The following is a 5985-nucleotide window of genomic DNA, read 5'->3' as shown; positions in this document are numbered from 1 at the left end:
GTGGCCCCCTGGGGTGATTCTTCCCTTTCATTTCTTTCCAAATACAAAGAAAGTATACATTTCATCCCTCCTCCAACTTATCCTATATGGACATTGAAAGTCCTTTGGAAAGGCTGTGGCCTCTAGAAATGGGCTATGTGGAGAGGTATTCCTCTAGAGCTATTCCTCTCAATCCTGGCTGAGTGCTGTTAGTTGTAATTTCAGCAAAGCTGCTGGGTGCAGTATCTTTGTGAGGCAACTTGTGGATCCAGACAGTGAAGAGTGGAGGATAAATAAAGTCAGGAGGAGAAGGCTACCTTGAAGATGTATTTAAAAGAACAGACTCAGCATTATTTATGGTAGAATCTTGTTTTTGATAATTCCCAGTATATTTCTTTTTGTGTAGTTCTTCAACTCATAAAATGTTTCCCATTGGTTCTGATGTGGATGACTCTGAATTTTTCATGTTAATAGGGAGAATGAGAGAATGTTTTTTCTTTTCCATTTGGTTGACATAATGTAAAGGATATTACAGGATATTGAATACAGTTCCCTGTGCTTTACAGTAGGATCTTGTCATTTATCCATTCTCTGTATAATAGTTTACATCTGCTAATCTCAAATTCCCCATCTATCCCTCCCCGACCCCCACCCTTGGCAATCACAAGTCTGTTCTCCATGTCTGTGTGTCTGTTTCTGTTTTGTAGATAGGTTCATTTGTGTCATATTTTATTTATTTATTTATCTTTCTGCCATTTCTTGGGCCACTCCTGCAGCATATGGAGGTTCCCAGGCTAGGGGTCGAATTGGAGCCATAGCCACCGGCCTACACCAGAGCCACAGCAATGGGGGATCTGAGCCTCATTTGCAACCTACACCACAGCTCACGGCAATGCTGGATCCTTAACCAACTGAGCAAGGCCAGGGATCGAACCTGCAACCTCATGGTTCCTAGTCAGATTCATTAACCACTGAGCCACAACGGGAACTCCTGTGTCATATTTTATTTTATTTTTATTTTTTTTATTTATTTTTTTGTCTTTTTTTGCTATTTCTGGGGCCGCTCCTGCGGCATATGGAGGTTCCCAGGCTAGGGGTTGAATCGGAGCTGTAGCCGCCGGCCTACCCCAGAGCCACAGCAACGCAGGATCCAAGCCGTGTCTGTGACCTACACCACAGCTCACGGCAACGCCGGATCCTTAACCCACTGAGCAAGGGCAGGGACCGAAACCGCAACCTCATGGTTCCTAGTCGGATTCGTTAACCACTGCGCCACGACGGGAACTCCTCCTGTGTCATATTTTAGATTCCACATATAAGTGATATCGTATTGTATTTGTCCTCTTTCTGACTTTAACTTAGCAGGATAATCTCTAGGTCCATCCATGTTGCTAAAAATGGCATTATTTATTTTTTAATGGCTGAATAGTATCCCACTGTGTGTGTGTATATGTATACACACATATTATATATGTATATTACATATACATAATAGACATACACATATACATATACATTATATATAAAAATATATACTACATTATCTACATTCACTTGTCAATGAGCATTTAGGTTGTTTCCATGTCTTGGCTATTGTACATAGTGCTGCTACAAACATAGGGGTGCATGTATCTTTTTGAATTATAGTTTTGTCTGGGCGTATGCCCAGGAGTGGGATGTATTGCAACTCTATTTTTAGTTTTTTGAGGAACTTCCATACTGTTCTCCATAGTGGCTGCACCAATTTACATTCCCACCAACAGTTAGGAGGGTACAATTTTCTCCATACCCTCTCCAGCATTTATTATTTGTAGACTTTTTAATGATGGCCATTCTGACCTATGTAAACTATAAATGCAAATCAAAACTACAATGTACCTCACTGTAGTTTAGCTTTGATTTGCATTTCTCTAATAACTGGTGATGATGAGCATCTTTTCATGTGCCTACTGGCCATCTGTATCTTGAAAATGGGAAAGTTTTAAAAATTACTTCCCATTGTATTCTATCCCAATAGATTGGATATAGTTATCTGTGCTGTACAGTAAGACCTCATTGCTTATCTATTAAATGCACTAGTTTGCATCTACTAATCCCAAACTCCCAGTCTATCCCACACCCTCCCCCTTCCCCTTGGCAACCACAAATCTAAAGAATGTGTGTGTGTTTGTATACCCATGCATACATATATATATGACTGGGTCACTTTGCTCTACAGCAGAAATTGGCACACTATTGTAAATCAACTATACTTTAATAAAAAATAAAAAAGTTAAAAAGCGCAACACTTCATAAAAAAATGGTTTCCCAAACCTCCCTTTAATCATTAGTTTAAGCTTTTGCCCTCTCCTCACCCAATCAACTCTTTTTGTGAGTATCTTGGTTAAGCAGCAAACATTGGCTTATTAGAATTTCATCCCCTTCCCTTTAATTTAACAAGGTCAGTAATAATAAGACTAATACCCGGCATTTGTATTGTGCTTTGGCATTTACAGCACATTTTCACATTATTTCAAAAATGTAGATGAGAGAGTCCCACGGAGAATTGTCCTGAACACTGCCCTCATTTAAACACTGGTTACCACATTCTTGGATTGTGGCCATGGGTTCCCCTCTCTGCCTTGCAGGCCATCCTTACAATCACCATCAGCTGCATCTTCCTAAAGTCCTATTTGGATGTGTCACCTTTCTGCTCAAAAAATTCATGACTCACTTTTGGTAATATAAATATAAAGGCCAAATTCCTTAGCCTGCTATTTAAAACATTCCAAAATTGAGTCAACATACTATTTCAGTCTAATCTCCTGTTTTTTTTTTTTTTTTTTTTTTTGTCTTTTTAGGGCCATACCCAAAGCATGTGGAGTTCCCAGGCTTGGGGTCAAATTGGAGCTATATCTGCAGGCTTATACCACAGCCGTAGCAACGCAGGATCCGAGGCTTGTCTGTGACCTACACCACAGCTCACGGCAATGCCAGAACCTTAACCCACTAAGCAAGGCCAGGGATCAAACCTGTGTCCTCATGGATACTAGTCAGATTTGTTTCCGCTGAGTCATGAGGGAACTCCTCCTGTTACTCTTTCACATAAAATTTATGCTTCAACCCATCCACTATTATCCTTTCCACACCTTAGTTTTAGTTCTTATTATAGTTTTTTCATGTGGAATTATCTCCCTTCATCTTTTCCTGTTAAAAATTTACTGAACATCTATTTATTGTCTTTTTTTTTTGTCTTTTTAGGGCCACACCTGTAGCATATGAAGGTTCCCAGGCTAGGGGTCAAATTGGAGCTGTAGCTGCCGGCCTACACCACAGCCACAGCAACGCCAGATAGGAGCCATGTCTGGTACCTACACCACAGCTCACAGGCAATGCTGGATCCTTAACCCACCGAGTGAGGCCAGGGATCGAACCCGTAACCTCATGGTTCCTAGTTGGATTCGTTTCTGCTGCGCCACAATGGGAACTCCAGATTTACCTAACATTTAATGTCCAGCACAAAAATCCACTCCTAGGGAGTTCCTGTCATGGCTCAGTGGTTAACAAATCTGACTAGCAACCATGAGGTTGAGGGTTTGATCCCCGGCCTTGCCCAGTGGGTTAAGCATCTGGCATTGCCGCGAGCTGTGGTGTGGGTTGTAGACGCGGGCTCGGATCCCGAGTTGCTGTGTCTCTGGTGTAGGCCAGTGGCTACAGCTCCAATTAGACCCCTAGCCTGGGAACCTCCATATGCCGTGGGAGCAGCCCTAGAAAAGGCAAAAAGACTAAAAAAAAAAAAAAAAAAAAGAAAAAAAATCCACTCCTAAATGGGACTTTCTCTGAGGACCAAATAGCTCTTTCTCTCTTTAGCCTCCTATACCCCCTTGTTTGTATGACTCCCTATTTCTAATGAATAAAATCTGGTTAATTAAAAATGTATCTAATTTTCTTCATGTTCTATAGGTCTATATCTTTGGTAAGGTTCCTAGATGCTGCAACAAATAAAACCCTGACTCTCAGTATTTTATACAATAAGACTTTAGTTTTTACTCATGCGACATTGCAATGTGGCTTCCTATTTGGAAGAAGCCAAGCTGTGGCTCTCCCATTTTTTTCATTTTTTTTCAAGTTTTACGGAAGTATAGCTGATTTACAAGATTGTGATAATTCCTGCTATACATCTCCCATTTTATTTTTTTAAAGGAATAATTATTTTATTAAAAAAAACCCTCTAGGTTCAAAGCTTGCCATTTATCAACTATATGGCAATAGGCAACTTATGTTGTCAACCAGGACCCCAAATGGGGTACAGCTCCCATTTTTTTTGGTCTTTTTAGGGCTGCACCCAAGGCATATGGAAGTTTCCAGGCTAGAGGTCAAATCAGAGCTGTAGCCATTGGACTATGTCACAGCCATAGCAACCCCAGATCCAAGCCCCATCTGCGACCTACACCACAGCTCACAGCAACGCCGGATCCTTAACCCACTTAGCAAGGACAGGGATCGATCCTGCATCCTCATGGATACTAGTCAGATTCTTTTCCACTGAGCCATGATGGGAACTCCCATCTTCCATTTTAAATAAAATTTCCTGAGTTTCTTGTGACCAGTGCCTGGGCCATTATTGAGCAGGGGTTCTGTGCACCCTACAATGTGCAAACAGTCTCAACGCAAAGAAGAACTGTCTTACCCCAAATGTCAGTGTTGCCCCACTGAGAAAACTTGTGTCATACCAGACTGGAACAGGGCTGGTTTCCTTATTTTTGTCATGGGCTTCCTTCATGAGACCCATGGCACCTGTGTTTCTGTCTCTTCTTGACCAAACTCTAGTTACGCTCCTCTGAGCTCTGTTTCAACAAAAACCTCAGGCTTGGCCTATGAAGATTTAAACAAAGCACAGATGTGCTTTCTAACAGCTTACGGGCATAGCCCTAGGATGGCTAGTCCTCCTTAAAGCTCCTGCCTAAGAAAAGGCAAGGCTGCCAAAAGAATTGACTGTTCTAACCAACACCTGAAGATAGAGTCTCTGTTTTCCAGGCTCTGTGCGCTGTAGGAGCTTAGCTTCAATAAGCACTGGTTAGCAAAACACATGGATCGACCCCCCTTCCTATTTTTTTTGGTAATTACCGGACTCTACTGAGCTCCTCCCTTCTCCCTCCTGCCCTCTCTCCTTCTTCCCTCATTTTCCCTGTAAAACACCCAATCATCTCCGTACAAATTGGAGTTCACACTGGGCTCTTGTCTTTATTGCAACAGTATATTACTGATTAAAACTTGTCCTTTAACTAGTGTCTGGTTTTGTTTATCTTTGACATCTCTCTCAATTGGTGCTGCCTGAGACTGTTTTGGCATTTTTGGCAGCTGTACAGGTAACTAAAATACCTAGATCTTCCCATGTCAACTGCTATTAAGCCAATTTTGCACATCCTGTATCTTCTTGGTCAACTTCAATCTATTTGCAGGACTTTAGTCTTATCTCCTACAAGAGAAGTCTGCTGAATTCCAGCCTGTTGAATTATTTTTGGATGGAATTTTGCCATACAATGTATCATCAATCCTGCCCAGTCAATGACATAAAATTTGATCAGCATGTCCCAAAGTTTTCTTCCTGTGTATTAACAGAAATATTCAGTAGGGCACAGATGTGGGCTGAGAGTTGTAATTACCAGGAACCACTTTCTTGGATGAGAGAGGCAGTTTCTTCATTAATGCTCAATTAACTAGAAAATTGAATTAAACCTCCCAGTACTTGACCCTTCTGATTAACTGAAGTTCACAGCATTATTGTTAAAGGTTTGAAGAAGTTGTAGAACTGTGCCCAATTTGGGGCATACATGATACCCACCAAGTACTGCTACTGGGGCTTTGAACTTGCAGATTGGACCACAACCAACCATGAAACTAATTCAGTATCATTAGGTTGAAGCTATTTTTCCTGTGTTTGTTTCTAGTTGATTGGCGGGGTTCTCTCCAGCCCTTCCTGTTGGGATGCCATGGCGGTTTCAGTGCTTGGATTCAAGATCACTT

Source organism: Sus scrofa, chromosome 4 (assembly GCF_000003025.6).
Source record: "Sus scrofa isolate TJ Tabasco breed Duroc chromosome 4, Sscrofa11.1, whole genome shotgun sequence".
Taxonomy (NCBI): Eukaryota; Metazoa; Chordata; class Mammalia; order Artiodactyla; family Suidae; genus Sus; species Sus scrofa.
This window is presented reverse-complemented; position numbering follows the sequence as displayed.